The 18,327-nt window shown below is 38.9% G+C and overlaps 1 pseudogene; it reads right to left on the reverse strand.

Annotated features, from left to right (window-relative positions):
* Window positions 1-12,891: 12,891 nt before the first annotated feature.
* LOC125339933 lies at window positions 12,892-18,322 on the reverse strand (annotated as a pseudogene).
* Between the last annotated feature and the right edge of the window lie 5 nt (window positions 18,323-18,327).

Below are 18,327 nucleotides of genomic sequence, written 5' to 3' on the forward strand. Positions count from 1 at the left end.
AGGGGATCCAGCAGTCCTGACTATTCTGGATCAATGACCTTCCTGGGCTGATTATTACAGACGGAGGTTTGGCTTCCCAGGTTGGTTGCTCTAGCAATGGTGGCAAAGAGTTCTGTTGTCATCTATGGTCTTAGCCATTGTCCTCTTGTGTATTAGTCCCTCAAAACCACTTCAAAATCATATATTTAAGATACTGAATTGTTTTCAGTATAATTTGAGAGGCAAATTCTTCCCTCAGCTTGTGATCATTCTCTTCCCTCTTGTGTTTCTTTTCCATACACCCTGTGATGTCTGTAATCTGAGGAGATGTGAAAGACCATGTGGGAGTGACTAATCACATGACAAGTTCTAAAACTGCTCTGCACACAAAAGACAAATATTAGCTTGAACTTCAGAAGTAAGATCAAGTTCTGAATTATACAGTGAGCACTGTTGGAGCGACAGTTAAAATAAACCAGGGCTGTAATGTAAGCATTTGAGTGCCCTCCTGCTACCTCGAGACAAGTGAAGGACAAAATCATACAAGTGTGCTGGTCCTAATAGACTCCATTGTAAGTTTGGAGTGACAAATTGATAAGTGGTAGAAATTCAGAAGAAAACAAACCGACATAATTGAGGACACCATGCTAAGTACAGTGAATGGGAGGCAGTAGAGGAATATATATCATTTTTTAAGAGGGCTATTTTTAAGTCTGAAGGCAAAAGAGGAGTCACAACCTCAGTGGCTGACTCTTTTCTGGGTATTGAGAGTTAGAGGGTAGGAAAGACTGGTACCCTTTTAAGCAGATTAACTTTACAGTTGTAGTGCTGCTGAAGGACAAGTCCCAATTCTCCCACTAAAGGACATCGAGGGACTCAACCTCTAGGATCCTAAAGCTCTTCTACGTATAATGGAGATAATTATACCATTTGTTCAAGAGATAAATCTAATTGGTATTTGAAAAGTTCACTTATAAGTGCTCAATACTTAGCAAGTTTAATACATGTACTTGCTGACATAATAAAACTCAAGAAAACACTAGTATATCAATCTCTCTCTGAATAGCCCCTTAACAGCACCTTTAAGTCAGTCAATAGGATTGATGACTTGTGAAATGTCTTATGATCTAAGTGGTAAATGAGGGAAAATTCATTCAGCAAAAGAACAATAAACATAGATGAGCCAAAGAGATTAGGCACATATACTAGCATGTCACTTTTTTCAAAAGACAAGCTGAAGCATGAAATATATGGCTGTATTGAAGAAGAAAGCAAACCTTGTAATTTATACATCTCAAACAAATTCATCATTAGCAAATATTAATTAAACACTAACATACCAGGAATTCCAGATAACATTGCTCTCCTTTTCCATTGCTGCATTTGTACCTAATTCATTATTCACTTTTAGCCATCAATAACTGTGCTGACATTTACATCCAAAATTGACTTGCTTATTGACATTAGTACTTAGTCATTAAAATACTAATACTTCGAGACTTTTGATTATATGACTGTTGGACAATGTGTTACCAGGAATGTGTTCATAACTTCTCCTCTAGAAGAGGAGAACATTCATCACTGAAGACAGTGCATTGTAGATCAAGTTTACAGTGGCATCCTAAACACTTGATCTGGTATCTTACTTTTCTTTGGAATCTCCCATATAAATCATATTCCTTTCCTGATGACTCTTCAATTTTTTTTTTTTTTTTTTTTGGCCAGTCCTGGGGCTTGGACTCAGGGCCTGAGCACTGTCCCTGGCTTCTTTTTGCTCAAGGCTAGCACTCTGCCACTTGAGCCGCAGCGCCACTTCTGGCCATTTTCTGTATATGTGGTGCTGGGGAATCGAACCCGGGGCCTCATGTATACGAGGCAGGCACTCTTGCCACTAGGCCATATCCCCAGCCCCTTCAATTTTTAAATTATGTACCCATACTTATATTGGATGTGAGTATATCCTTTCCCTTCAAACATTGCCAAGCATTTGAGCAATAGGACCCGGTGCGCAAAAGTTGGGATAAATTACAATTTTGCCACAAGAAATAAGACAATAAAAGACTTAAAAAATTTTTTTGAGACAGGGTCATGCTATGAAGCCACAACTGACCGCCAATTATGACTCTCCTGAGCGGTGGGATTACAGACATGTGTCACTCTACCAGGCTAACAAAATGTCTTTTACATGAAAGACCACTGGAAGAATCAATTAGAAGAGAAAATGGGGCTTTTAATTAATAATTAAAATGCAAATTGAATGCTGTATCTTCCAGTCAGAATAATTATATATGTCATGCAAATGGGTCTTGTTAACTAAGATCTTGGTCAATCAATATTTATCAGGCTAGGGCAGGGGTCCAAGCCACAGATCTTTTAAATTTTGCTTTACTTCTTGTATCTGGGGCAGAAAGCAGTAGAGCAGGCTCTGTGGTTAGGAAATCATCGTGACTCTCTTCTCCACAGGGCTTTTCTTGATTTCTGAGCTTTTATAGTAGGTCTGCTTATGGGAAATGGGATATTCTTCCTTCGGGCCACACATTATAAAATGTCTATGTGTTTTGAAGGCAGCCAAAAGAAGTTGTTTTGAGAGGCCAAAGGATAAGGGATGTTGAAGGACACTGACTATGAGAAGAGTTTGGAGCCTGGAGGCACAGTGTACAGGTGTAGCACCAGTCTAGCAAGAAGAACAGAACTGCCAAAGAGATAGAGGGAGACATGAGGAGAAAGGAGAGAAGTGATCTGAGTCAATATGAGGCTCTGAGTCAATATGTCTGATGCAAGCAAATTCTAGCTTCCTAGAATGGGTGCTTCGCTCAAGGGGAATCCAGGAGTTTTCTGTCTTTACAGATAAAAATGAACCAAGAAAGAGGTTTCAGCACAGCAGTTGTATTGGTTAATGGTATATTGATTAGTGGTGGGTCCCTTTTAATGTGGGATGGAAGAACTGAAATAGAAAGGAAAGGTTTCCACTGAGATAACTTGTTACCTTTATGGAGTTGGAGAGTATGCAAAACCTCTCACATTGGGTTGGAAAGGCTGAAGTGACTACAGTGTCGTCTCCTCAGCTAACAAATTTAGTGACTTGATTTCAGTGTGTGTGTGTGTGTGTGTGTGTGTGTGACAGTTGAAATCTTTCTCAAAGGTCAAATGACCTGTATTAAATTCAGGTTCAGCCACTAACCAGATTAATGGAATGAAGTTTACAGTTTGGAAAACACAACCATAAATTCCCTGGTTTAACAAACCTTAAGTTACCTCCTTCTGTTTTTTTTGTCTCCGTTCAAGTCTTTTTGTGTCTTAGTCCATTGCCTGTGAGTTCATTTTTTTTTAAATGAAAGTTCATGATTATATACAGTTGTTCTTCCATGTATGGTATGTTATTTTTCTTATGCAAATTTTCAGCAAAGTATTTATGGTATGCCTCCCTGGGTAAAGAAAATAGATCTCAGTTTAAGTATCAGGGAAGATAGAGCCAACATGAAAGCCTGTAAACTTAACTTGACAATTCTGATCAGGACCTGGGTCCATTCTTCAGTCACTTATATGCACGGTAGAGTCGTAGTAGAGAGCAAGGACTGAAAGACAGGAGAGTACAGGAATATTTCCAAGGCTACTGAGTACAGGGAACATATTAGAATTCAGAGACTTTCAGAGTGAAAAGGTTTTGATGAATACCCTGAGCATTCAGGTACTCTGCAGGAGAGCCATGCTCTAGGAGTGAGAACCATCCCTAAAAACAAGGGCAAAACTAAAATAGCCCAGGCCAAACAAACTCTAGGCAAATCTTCAATTTTTGTCACACACACAAAACATTAACATTTGTATAGAAAGGTAATTTAGTCTAGAGGTTTTTATAATTTATAATGTCTAGCATTAAATTAAAAGTTAATAGCTATATAAAATAGCACAAATGTGACCAATTAAGGGATATGTTAATAATTAAAAGCACACAGAAAATATTTACATTTAGTCGTTTCTTGATTGTGAAGAAATAATGGCTGAAAATGATCAAATTTCATGAAAATTGTAAGATACAGATGTAAGAAGTTCAAAGAATACAAAGAAAAGACAAACCAGAAAAAGCATATCATAATAAAATTGATGAGAACACAGGAGAAAGAAAATATCTTAAAAAGAGGTATTATGTACAGAAAAACAAAAATAGGAATTCTATAGTCAGGCATGATGGTTCATACCTGAAATTCAAGCTACTTAGGAGAGGAAGATAGGAGGATGACAGTTCAAATGCAGTCCAGATAAAAAGGTTGTGAGATGCCACCTCATCTCAACCAAGAAGCCTGCCAGGGTAGCATACAGTTGCTTTTTCAACTATGCCAGAGGCACAGGTGGGAGGATTATGATCCAAGGTCAGCCAATGGAAAAACAAGATCTTGTCTAAAGAATAGCCTAAAACAAAAAGACAAGAGGCCTGGCTCAAGTGGAATAGCATCTACCTAACAAGTAATGCCCCAAGTACTGCAAAAAAAAATTTTTTAACCATAGATTTGTTATTAAAAGCCCAGCAAAGCAAAAGACAATGGAATGGCATTTAAAGACCGAACATTTGTCAATCTCGAATTTATATTCAGAAAATATAGCCTTCAAACATAAAAACAAAGTAATAAATTCTTCTGACAAAAAGACCTGACAGAATGATACCAGCAAGCCTGCAATCGGAAATGATAGCAGAGTTGGGCACCATGACATGTTTTAGTAATCCTAGCTACTTGAAGGTAGAGGTAGCAAGACTGTGGTCTCAGGCCAGCCCAGGCAAAAGAAGCTAGCAAGACACGTATTTAAAACAACAACAACAACAACAAACAGGGTGTGTGATACAAACCTGTATTTTTGGAAAGTAGAGGTAGGAGAGTTGTGGTCCAATGCTGGCCCTAGCAAAAGAATAAGACCCTGTGAAAAGAAGTAAAACAAAAAGGTTTGAGGCACAGCTCAAGTGGAAGAATATGTGTTGCTGAGTTCTAAGCCAACAACAACAGTAAATAATAAAGTACTCAATTTAAAATAGTACAAAAAGTGGGTAAGAAAACAATATATAAAAAACTAAATACATACCATAAATAACAAAATGAAAGACTGAAATCTAGCCATATAGTAAATATAAATGGCTTACAAACTACTGCTGTAGGTCAAATTGAACTCACTATAATTTTTAATGAGTTTTATTGGCTCACAACCACATCTTCCTTTATGTATTGTCTTTTGCAATACATATGCAATAGCATATTTGACTAAATGTGGCTATCTGTTAAAAAAATACTGTTGGACTTTGTTCTAAACACTCAACTTAAAAGGCAGCGATAATCAGACAGGGGAGAAGAGTTTATAAAAGTTGAACAATTTCCTGTTTATAGGCAAACCACTTGAAATATAAAGACACAAATAGGGTTAGATGATGTCTCCTTTAAAACGATGGAAACAGATGTATTGTGAAAATGCTAACTAATATAGATTTCAGGGAAAAGGGATAAAGGGGATTGTCAATTGGTTGAGAAGACTTGCAAGGTCTAAATATATCTAATAATAACTAAAATACATGAAGCCTAACTGACAAATAGATGACAGTCCTCTTTTACTATCTGACTGAACAAAAAGACAAATTCATCAGGAAGAATCTGAAGAATTAATCAGAAATATTAACTATAGTTGGACTGTCAAAAAAGGAGATACAAAAACAGGATTCAACATGAAAATGATTTTGTGTGAAGGGAGGAAAAGACAGTAGATGCTTTCAAACCACCATAACAGACTGAGAGATAAAAGCCAAGAATGGATACAGTAACACAGAGCAGTTAGACAAATGGGGAGTTTTCATGCCTTCTGGAAGAGCCTGGCATCTCTTAGGGAAAGCTGAGTACAGGAACCTGGCCTACATAAGCAAGATGACTCATCAGAGGAGTAGTAACTTGGACGGTCCATCCATCATGCTCTCTGCAACAGGAGATTTCAGTGCTATTTCTTTTTTGTGAGCACTGCAATCCACTGTGTATCATACAGCTGGACTTCAGAGAGAAGCACTTTCATGACTCCTCATTCCCCTAAGGAAAATCTGAGAAGGAGGTTTCATGGAATGAACTAAGCCTTTATTGCTGCAACAGAAACCCAATCTTGACTTCCATTATCCATTCTCAATTCTCCTTGCCATCATTTGTCACCGAGGTTGGGCTTAGTGGCTTTCCTTGCTCTGTGGTGTGATAGCAATTACAGGGATGTGTAGTTTTAGCAAGAGAAGGGAATATGTACAGGAAGCAAGTAAGCATCTCAGTCCCTTCTGCAGTTCCACTTATTCTACTCAGGATCCATTGTGTCTTTTTCCTACAGCTATGAAGTCTCTTCTTAGCTGTGGCACCCAAGACAAAGAAGCCTTTGTAAATGAAAAAAATATTTCATGAGAACTTTATTTTAATTTAAATTCACAATTGAATTCATCATTTTAATGTAGTTAAGGCTACATAGCTATTATTTGGTTTCTATGGAAAAGACTGGTATAAATTACAGAATCTCTACAAAAATTAATCTGATAGACAGGAGAGAAACAAAATAATCACCATGTCTCAGCATTAGAAATATTGATTCCAGTTCCTATAGATGCAGAGAACTACCCAAGGGTTTTCAGTGGCAACTTCAAAACCCTAGAATGAAAAGATAAATAAGAATGGCAGTTGAGTGTCAATGGCTCATGCTTCTGGGGAGTCTCAGGAGGCTGAGATCTGACAAAAAGTGATGTAAATAAAAGTCAAATGGTTAGAGGAGAATTAGGAAAAATGTATGGAAGGGATAAAACCTATGAAATATGCCATCAGATCCATTCCAAAATCCCATCTATGATGCTGGGATTAGACTGTGACTGGCAGTAATTAGGCCCAGATGTTCTATGAGTCATCCAGCTGAATGTTGTGGAAATATACTGAAGGTCAAGCATGAAAAAAATGCACCACAATTACCCATATATCAATTTTGGAAACATAACTTATATGTGACAATGACTTGATATACATTGAGAGATAGAATTATGGAACTGTAAAAGACGGAAGAAAAGACGTCTCTAAATTTAATTCATGAAAACAATTGCAGTGGAAATGCAGTGAACTAATATTATCATTTACTTGTAATAGATGCATCAGACTTTTGTTTTCAAAAATATATTTGATTCATACAAGCTATATCTATATTTATTAGGCTGTAATCATATAGGCTATCTCTGATAATTTGGGTATGACATATTAAATCTTGACATAGCCAGAAAATCTTTGTACAATACTCAGTTGTTACCATAAAAGCAGTTGTGAAATAGCAGGTAATCTACGTGAGGCCAAAAAGAACACCCTGGGTTGCTGGGATGTAAAAGCTGGCTTACTGCAGACATGGACAGACATGCACTGAGCAGACATAAATGGTGACACGTAATTTGTAATTTGTGAGCACTCTGCAAAGATGGCCTGAATTACTTGGAACTCATCAGTACTGATGAGGCACTAACTGCATTCAGGTGCACTTCAATCAGAGCTAGATTATACCATTAAAATTAATGAGGCACAAGAAGGCTTTAATGAATAAAAGAGGGTTGATATTAAAGCCTTTTCTACATTTTATTCATTTGGCACCAATTTGGTTAGCAATGCAATCATATCACTCTTTGGTAGTCAGGTAAGAAGTTTGAGTTATTCAAGTTTATTTAAGCAACACATTACATTCAACACATTCTCGGGTACATGTTTTCAATGTTCACATTAGAAGCCTATTGGGTTAGTTTAATTAAAGCAGAGATCAATTTGTTTGTCTTTTGCCAATACGTTAAAAAAACAACAACCAAGAAACTAAACAATCATTCTCTCTCCAATTCAATTTTCTCATTATACTGCTGAAATGCTGGTTTTATTTTCTCTCTCTCTCTCTCTAAGCTGCCAGAACTTTGCTAAGTCAACAAGAACCTTCTTTTTTCATCTTTTGGAGGAATACACTGAGCACAACTGAGGGTTAAGTGTCCAACCACCTCCCAGAGGCCCCACAATACATAGACTTGTCATTTATCAGATGCCTGGCATATAATGAAATGAGGTAGTAGACAATGGCTAGAGGGAACAGCCACAGCCAAACTGCTGAACCCAAGAAAGGGACAAGACTATTTCAACTCTAGATTCAGTTTTACAAGTATGGTTTTTATCAAGTACAATAAGTATTACTGTTCAAAGGTTTATTTATAACCAACCTATGAAGTTCATGATTACAATAACTTAATAAACAGTAGCTATAGTTAGTATCAAATTGTTTCACACTAGTAAATTTATATTGCTAGTGGGTTTTTGTGATAGCAAACAGAAACTATACATGGATTAAAACAGAATTCATAAACTCAATCACAGCTTCTTAAATAGCAAATGAAAATGTTAAAATGAGATTAATAAGAATCAAGATGAGAAACTACTTGAAAAAGTTTAGCTATTAGGTTTTTAACTTTAAAATGGTAAAATATACATAACATAAAAATGATCACTTTAGGGCTGGGACTATGGCCTAGTGGTAGAGTGCTTGCCTTGTATACATGAAGCCCTGAGTTTGATTCTCCAGCACCATATATATAGGAAAAAACCAGAAGTGGTGCTATGGCTCAAGTGGTAGAGTGCTAGCCTTGAGCCAAAAGAAGCCAGGGACATTGCTCAGGCCCTGAGTTCAAGCCCCAGGACTGGCAAAAAAAGCTATCACTTTAATCATTTGGCATGTACAATTCAGTAGCCCTAAACACATCTACATTCATAATCATCACCACCATCCTAAACAAAGATGGGAGTGGATAATTTTGAAATGCATCACAACTATATTATAGAGACAGAAAGAGGAATCTGTGAGAGCTGTAGTAGGGGGCTGGGGAGTGGGGAAAAGGAAACAGACTCTTTGGCGGGGGATATTGGAGCCAGGGCTGGGCTAACAAGGAATGTGAAAGAGGATTAATGTGATTGGAGTAAGTTTCATGAAAATAGGACAGTGAAATCTGTTGAACTGTGAGGAAGGCAGAGAAAGGGGAGTAATAGAGGGAAATACATTGTCATGTGGAAATGTCACTAACTGTGCTAATAAAAAAAAACTTCAACAAAAAAGTAGCAACATACATAAGGGTAAATAGCATGCCTTTGGACCAGGTCTCTGGTCTGCTCTCCTTCTTTAAGATGCACTGCTTCAAGATGTGAAGCAACATGTGCCCAATATAGCTATTAATATTCCTATTTGAAATATTTCTGGTCACCTCCACACTGAGCTTCCCTGAGCATACTCAGGCACAATTTCATATCTGTTCCCTCTTTGATTCTGCAGAAGAATGAATAGCATATCCATCCATCTTCACCACTAGATGACACATTCCTCTGGGACATGAATTGCCTTCAGTTCTTCACATAGCTAACATCATGCTCTCCCATCATGAAGAATAAATACACATGTGACTTTGTACATTGTCCTGGTCCACAAATATTTTTTAAAGATACTTGTGGGGACTTCTTTTCCCATGACTGTTTCTTATGATACAGTGTGTGTGTGTGTGTGTGTGTGTGTGTGTGTGTGTGTGTGTGTATTCAGTCATGGGGCTTGAACTCTAGGCCTGGGCACTGAGCTCCTCAGCTCAAGGCTAGTGCTATACCACTTGAATCATTGGAGATGAGAGTCTCACAGACCTTTCTGCCTGGGCTGGCTTTGAACCACGATCCTCAGATCTCAGCCACCTGAGTAGCTAGAATTACAAACATGAGCAACTGGTATCCAGCTATGCCACAGTTTTTTGGGGGGTGTTGTGGCTACTTTCCCCCTACTATATGTCCTCTTCACCTATTTCATCCTAAGCCACAGATTATTATTTTTACACACAGATTTATAGGTAGGTTATTTCTTATTGTAGTTAGTGAATCAGTACTAAATATTTTGGCCACTTTCTGTCCACTCTGATCATTTATGGAAGTACTGGTGTAAACACTTCACTCTGTGTGTACCATGGAGGGAAGGGTGATGAGTGTGTGTCAGACTCTTTTACAAAGCACAACCGCTTGTTGGGAGGATGGTTTCCTAACTCTTCATCATCATTACCTAATCCGTTCCTCCATTTGTCCACAACACACTGTTCTGTGAAGTTTTTGCTCCACGATCTCCCAAGGAGAATGAATATCTGTGTGGTTTCCATACCACTACTGCTTATTCTTCCTTAGTTATTATGTATCACTCATTACCTTACTAGTGGTTGGTACGCCTGCATGTCTACCCTCACCAGCTGTTAGCTGCTTGAAGGCAAGGACCTTGCTTTCTAGATATTTAGTACCTAACATGTATTGGAAAGTGTAGTTCTCAAAAGGGCCTTTTCCTTCACCTCGTCTATTTTATAGAATTCCAGTTATAACTGCAGGACCTCCCACTGTTCCCTGGGAATGGTCATGCAATGACCTGTGTATCATTTCCTCCGACATGGGAAGAAGGGAGTACACATTTCAAAGAATACAAGAAAGCTGGCAAATCTTTCCACTTGCTTGTAGTTTAGGTGTAAGTACTCATTTGAACCACTTGACAACCCAACTTTTTTTTTTTTTTTTGCCAGTTCTGGGCCTTGGACTCAGGGCCTGAGCACTCTCCCTGGCTTCTTTTTGCTCAAGGCTAGCACTCTGCCACTTTTGCCACAGGGCCACTTCTGGCCATTTTTCCATATATGTGGTGCTGGGGAATCGAACCCAGGGCTTCATGAATATGAGGCAAGCACTCTTGCCACTAGGCCATATTCCCAGCCCAGACAACCCAACTTTTTAAAACACATGATTAGAAACTTGAATTTAAGAGATGCGCCAGAAGAGGTGAAATGAGAGTTAGAAAGCTTCATCAGTTTGGTGGTTAGGGTCCCAGTCTTATTCTTTATCATATGTAAGCAGAGTACAAAAAAAAAGATTCTAATCTTTTCAGGGGAGAACACAAGTTTGTATTATTTCCCTTCCTTACTGCTTAGCAACCTCAAACAACTTCCACTAATGGGTTTCTCCTGCTAAGATGCTTCAGATACCATTTTCTTTTACTTCTGATATCAAACAGTAATGTCTGTAACTTTTTGCTACTGAGAAACCTACCACTGCAAATGAAGATAAGGGCCATATGATTCAGTCAGGTAGACAATTAGATACTCTTTCCCATATATAACAGTCTCTAAGTCTGTTTTAGGGGCCCCACTGTAAGATCTAAAAGACAATTCATAACTCACTATGTCAACTTTAAGTGGCAAAATCCAAATACTTCAACTTGACAAAATCTTGTTCCTGCCTTCATTTCTAGATCCACAGCTGTCCATTCCAACTTACTCATAATTACCTGCCTTGGAAATGCACACTGAAGTGAGTGTAAGACTTGGCTAGAAGGACAGCCCACCCAGGTTATGCCTTGGGTACTCCTCCAAATACTGCACCTAAGGACCTGTCACTCAGAGAGGAAGTAGGCAGGAACAGGATTTAAAATTCCAGTAGTATCAGATCCAGTTCCCCATAGCCTAAGCACACTCTAGTCTACACTCCATTACACTGAGGGTAACTATTAAACATAATATATAGATCAGCCATTTCAGGAATGAAAAATAAAAACTCGCAGGAAATCTAGAAGAACAGAATTCCAAGTACTACTAAATCAGTGTTAACAAGTGTTTCCCTTTGAATCCTTCAGCCTGAATGCAACAACTGACCTACAATACAACAAAATGAATACTGGGAAGAAGGAACAAGTGTTGAGGACAGATGAAAGAGAGATAAACAGTGGGGGGAAACAGTCAAGGTATCTATGTGAAAATGGAATCAGGTAATAAGAAGATGGGTGGGACTGGGAGAGAATGATGCAAGGAGTTACAGTCACAAGATACTGACATGTTGAACTGAAGGGGGAAAAAACATATACACAGTGATCCTAGAATCAGCAAGACAAAACTAAGTTCTGCAAACAATAATAAGGAAATGATATAAAGTTAGTTTATAAAGATATGAATTACTGAACCTTAAAAAGATACTCAACTTCCCTCATAATAAATGAATTGAAACTTCAAACACTGGTATTGGGGCAGAGGGTGCTAGGATCATACCCAGGAACTTGTACATGCTAGGCAAGTGCTGTATCAGAGGTAGATCCCAGTCCCTAGTTTTCTAGTTGTGCAGCCCATGATGAACACAAACTTCCTAGGTAGCACAGGCTGGCTTCAAATTCATGATCCTCCTGCCTCCACATGCTGAATGCTCCAACTATAGTCACACTGCCAAGTCCAGCTTAACAATGAACACACTGCGGGCACTGGTAGCTCATGTCTGTAATCCTAGCTGAGACCTGAGGATTTTGCAGTTCAAAGCTAACCTGAGCAGGAAAGGCTGTGAGACTCTTACCTCCAACGAACTATTCAGAAAAAGTCAAAAGTGGTACCATGGCTCAAGTGTGGAGTTAGCACTAGCCTTGAGCAAAGCAAGCTCAGGGACAGTGCCCAAGCTCTGAGTTTAAGCCCCAGGATTGGCGCATGAATGTGCACACACATACACACATACAAGAACATACCTTCAAAAATTTTTATTGTTATTATAAAGGAGATGTACAGAGGGGTTACAGTAACATAAGTCAGGTAGAGTACACTCTTTTTTTTTTTAGCCCTAACTTTCTAGTTTTATTAAAAGAGCAGACATCATGAATTAACCCAGCTGCTTCCTTGAATTACATAAACAACATGGCTCACTATAAACACAAACTCTCTAAAAATCTGACAATAATAAATTGCAATATACAAAGCATACATTGCAATATACAATGCATACGGGCACCATACAAATCAACCAACTCCCATACAAAATGAGAACATTTCAATACCTTTAAAATCTGAATTTTCCTTTAAAATTATTCATCAAAAAGATTCACAAGTCAGAATTAATACCTCAATTAGTCAAACATCAGAAAGCTACCTTACAGCTACTTAATGCACAGAGACATCTTTTCACAGTCATGGCCCCCTACTGTCTCTGTTCTGGAACTGTACCCTCGCTCCATTATGTACCACTCTACCATGTCTTCAGATCAGGAAAAGTGAATTTGTTGAACTCATGAGATCTGTCGATAGGATGTTGTATAAACCATGACATTCTGCTGCTCACTATCTGCAGGTATTAAGCCAGCTGGTAACTAGTTAGTAAATGCCTCCTCTGTGAGCTCCTCACCAAGTCCATCTTCCCTGAACTTCTGGAGCCACAATTTCAGCCTCCACGTAACTATCAAAGACTAAAGTGGATATGGCAAAGGCGTGAGCCCGCTGATGGTCTTCTGCTTCTCTGGATGGGCTCTTTCACTGTCTTCCGATGTTAGAAAACTGATGAATTTGCTTACACATTCTTGAACACATTCTTTGGCATCTTTTGCAATCTTTTCTATTTGAGGTATGGTATTTTTTCGTCATCCTAGCCACATTTGCAAGGGGAGACAGTCTTGTTCTCTGAAATTTCCTTTAGAACCGTTGTATCTTCGTGATCATTCACGCGGTACTCAGTATCCTCCTGAGACTGAATAACATGACCTCCTCTGATACAGTGGGCAGAAATCCTAAGTTGAGAAGCATCTGTTGTCAGAACAGTGCTGTCAGTGGCACTTATGACCTCCTGTCTAAAAAGGCGTCTCAAACTCCCATGCAGCTCTGGTTGGCTTCCGTCTCTAATCGGCTATTTGGTTGGACAGAGAGTACATTTCATTTTGAACAACATCACCCCTTCTGAACATACCTTTAGATTCAGCAACTCTTCTGGGAATTTATATATTATAAATACATTCATACATAGGCAAAATGACATAAGTAAATTTGTCACTGCTAATTTGTAAATAATTGCTAGCAATCCAAATGTGCATCAAAAGCGGACTGGTTAATACATGTTCTGCTCCATATTCTCTCCTCCTCTCTTGAGACTCCTATTATTGCAGCTTTGCTAGGCCTCTGGCACCACCTTCAAACTTCAGCCTTTTCAGTATATATTTTTTTTCAGTTCTTCATACTCTTCTCAAACTTTCTTCATGTTCACTGATCCTTTTTTCCATTTTGTTAAGCACATACAATAAATTCCCTTTTTTCAAGTATCATATTTTAGTTCTAGAGCTCATTCTTATATTAAAACTCATTTTTCCTCCATTTTAAGCATTTTTGTAGACGAACTTATTTGCATTACTCATTCCTTCCTTGAGCAGTGTCTTAATTGTGTGTGTGTGCGCGCGCTGGTGTACTAGGGCTTGACCTTAGCTTGGGTCCTGTCCCTGAGCTTTTTCACAGAAGGCTGGCACAGTACTACCTGAGCCACACCTCCACTTCTAACTTTTTGCCAGTTAATTGGAAATAAGAGTCTGGAGGACTTTCCTTTCCTTCCCAGGCTATTTTTTTTTTTTTTTTTTTTTTTTTACAATTCTCAGATCTCAGCCTCCTGAGTAGCTAGTGTTACAAAATAGATTCTTTGAAGTCTTTGTCAGGTAATTACCTCTCTGAGTCGTCTTAGCACTATCATCTGTTACTAATTTTTTGAGACCGCTTTATATTTTCTTTGCACATCAAAGCAGCTGGGTGTTTATCCTGGACATTGTATTGGGTGCTGTATTGGGACATTGGGTACTATTTTGTATATATGCTGAATTCTGATTTATTCTTCAAGAAAAAATAAATGCAGGCAATTCACTTGCTTAGCCTTGTGCTACATAAAGGCTTTGGTCTTAATTTTTTTTATTCCAGTCTGAGTTCATTTCCTTAAGCCTCTAAATTGTTCCTGTGCATGTGTTCTGTGGCCCAGCCTGAGGCCTGAGTAGCATTCATACACAGAAGTACAGGATTTATCTTTGGATCTCTTTCCTCAATATATCCTTCTCTCCAAATATGGCTGCTAGATTCTCATTTTCCTGAATGGAAAGATTGGGGGAGTGGTGAGGGGGTAGTACTTTTAATTCCAGTTTCAGCTATTTATCCTCTTAGGTGGTTTACTGTCCGGCCCAACACTCAGACAAGCTTAGGAGAGGACACTTAGTTGCATATTACTTGCTTCTACAAATTCTGACTTCCCTCCACAACTGGATACTTTTATTTACTTTTCTGAATCTGAAGGCAGTTTCTTTCTAAACACTTTGTGTAGCACTTCTGCTGTCATTACAACCAGAGATGATTTGTAGAAAGTTAACAGCATCCAAAAATTTTGTTTATTTGTTTGAAACATAATCATGCATTACTCCTGCAAAAGCCTATCGTAACATAATTAAAAATATCTGCCAATGGCGAGTTTTTCTAAACTGGGTACTATTTACATGAACATATATTTTATAATTACTTCAACTGCTTTTTATCCTTTGTGGTATACATAGTATGCTTTATATATTTTGAATGAGATCATTTAACATTTGCCTCATTTATATTTTGTTACAGAAAGAACACATTTATAGTATTTCAAGATATAGAAGGAAAAATGAATAAAAATACAATCTTTTGAACTATAAAGGTATATGCAACTCTTCCACTGGTAAGGATAGGTTATCAAAGTATATCTGAAAGTGAGTTCAAGTGGACAAACAATCCTCTGCAGCATTTCAAAGTTTTATAAAATATGATCTTTGGAATGATGGCTCTGTTTCTGACTAGTTGCATGAACCTTAGCTCCCTGAGTTTGTTTCTTCATTATAAAATTGAGAGCATAATAGTATCTACCTCACCAGATACTGGGTGAATTAATCAGGGAACAAAAGTTAAACATGGAAGTGGAGCTGTGGCTCAAAGTGGTAGAGTGATAGCCTTGAGCAAAAAAGCTCAGGGGCAGCACTCAGGCCCTGAGTTCAAGCCCTACGAAGGGCAAAAAAAAAAAAAAAAAAAGAAAAGAAAAAGTTAAGTATAGCATCAGGGACCCACAAAAAGTAAATATTAGCTATTGTTAGTAGTAATAGTAATCTTTCTCCTGAATCCCAATGGATTCATCCTATGACCTACTTACTCACTGCCCAGCTTTATTTGGTGTACCTCCACTAAAAGGAATTGAGGTGTTCTCACAGTCTAAAATTCAGGGACAGTTTTTGGTTGAATGCGCCCTCTAGTGGCATATGTGGTGTTCAAGCACAGAGGCACCTAGGAAAAGATTAAAAACTTCACACTAAAGTTGAAATGTTGCTGGATTGGTGCTTAGAACCTGAAACCAGCTGAATGAGATCATTATGACATGAAAAAACATTCCCACATTACTTTTACAAAGCTGTTTTCAAGATCTGTAGTACTGTTTCCATCTTAAAATTGTTCTAGGATATTTGTGACATTCATCATGCTTAAAAGCCAATGTTTTATGGCACTGACTTTAATCTTTCTTTTGAAAGAAAAAGGGATACTTTCTAGTTTGCTTTAAGCAAACTCACAGAGTATTCTTCCTCAGCTAAAACTACACTATGGCAATGAGCAATGACTTTGTGCCAGGCAATTAAGATACAATAAATAACTTACTCCACAATTCATTATGCAATTACAAATTTGAAAAGAGCTATCAGGAAGAATAAACTGCCGTAAGTGTACAACAGGAGCTTGGTCAACTATAAGAAGGAGGAACTTTGAGAGTTTTCATGAGAATAAAATAATAGTAGCCTTGAAAGATAGAAAGTCAATTAAAAGAAAAGGGGTCTCATACAAAGAGCGTAGCACACGTAAAGGCCCAAGGATAGCAAAGTTCAGTTGGTAAGAATCAAAGGAAGGTCTTTATTCTTACAACTCAAAAAGAGGAGATTGTGCAGATGAGACTAATAAAGTAGGCAGGGACTTAATACCAAGTTAGAGAATTTGAAGATCATGCCAAGAACAATAAGAAACAATGGAAGAGTTTAAAGCAGGAAGGCAACAATCTGATTTGGCACTCTAATTTACATTTTCACATGTTCAGTTGCAAGAGGCTGAGGCATGGAGGATTCAGTTTGAAGTTTGGAGACTCTATCTCCAATGAACTAGCAAAATGCTGGGCTGGAGGAGTGGCTCAAGTAGTAGAATGTCAATCGAAAGGGGATGGTGGGGGTGGGGATGGGGGTGGGGAGAGAATCCAAGCAAGAGACCTTGTTTAAGCCCTGGTACCAGATTAAAAAAAAAAAAAGCAGCAGCAAATTATGTACAAGCACGATGTTGGGGAACTAGGTGGCTATCACAGTGTGCCATTTTTCTCACTAGTCAGTTATGGTATTGGGAAGGAATAATGGAATGCTGAGGAGTAGGGGTTTCCTTTAAAATGTTAACTTTAGCCACAACGTGTAACTTTGTTTTGGGCAGTACCTAAGTTTGAACTCAGATCATCAGGCTTGCTAGGCAGGCACTTAAGCCAGGCCCAGGCACTCATATTTGCTTCAGCTTTTGGCCCAGATGTTTGTTTGTTTGTTTATTTATTTATTTATACTCATATTTGCTTCAGCTTTTGGCCCAGATGTGATTTTATTTATTTATTTGCCAGTCCTGGGCCTTGGACTCAGGGCCTGAGCACTGTCCCTGGCTTGTTTTTGCTCAGGACTTAACACTCTGCCACTTGAGCCACAGCGCCACTTCTGGCCGTTTTCTATATATGTGGTGCTGGGGAATCGAACCCAGGGTTTCATGTATATGAGGCAAGCACTTTTGCCACTAGGCCATATTCCCAGCCCCAGATGTCTGGAACACTGATCCTACTACATACAGGCTGGGACTACCACACCGGGTTGGTTGAAATTGGGACTTGATCACCTTTTGCCAGGTTGGCCTCAAGGAGTAGCTGGCGTTAGCTTCAAAAAGAGGGGAAAACTGGAAGTGAAAGAGGGGGGCCTCATGATAAGGGCACCTGGCCATCTGAGTCTAACAGCTGGGATTGCTGGGGTGGCAATATTTCAAATGAATGGTCAACTGAGAGAGCAAACGAGGCATTTTTACCACACACACCGGCCTGACCCCAATGAGCCCCCAGATGTCTTTCAGATTTGTATCCATGATCCATCCCTACGGCGGTGTTCCACTGCTCTGTTCGGAATGTCTCAAAACCCCCTCACGAAGCCAGTTTCACTCGGTTTGTTGAATCCCGCTTTTTCAAAACCCACTTCTGCTAGGCCATCTCCTGCCAGTCCTCCCATCTTTCTTTACTCCTCAGCGGCAAAACGAGACGGCATAACCTGAACTACTTTCCATCCTTGACTCCTCGACTTCCTACACAGCGATTACGAGGTGACCCACAAACTCGTAAAACCCAACCACAGTCAACCAACCTGTAGGGAAACGTAAAGCCAAAGGGCGGCGTCTTTCCGGCGCCGGCCGGGGGCGGGTCCGCCGGAAGTGACGCGCCCTCGGGGACCACATGCTTC

This window comes from Perognathus longimembris, chromosome 22 (genome assembly GCF_023159225.1).
Source record: "Perognathus longimembris pacificus isolate PPM17 chromosome 22, ASM2315922v1, whole genome shotgun sequence".
NCBI classification, from domain to species: Eukaryota; Metazoa; Chordata; class Mammalia; order Rodentia; family Heteromyidae; genus Perognathus; species Perognathus longimembris.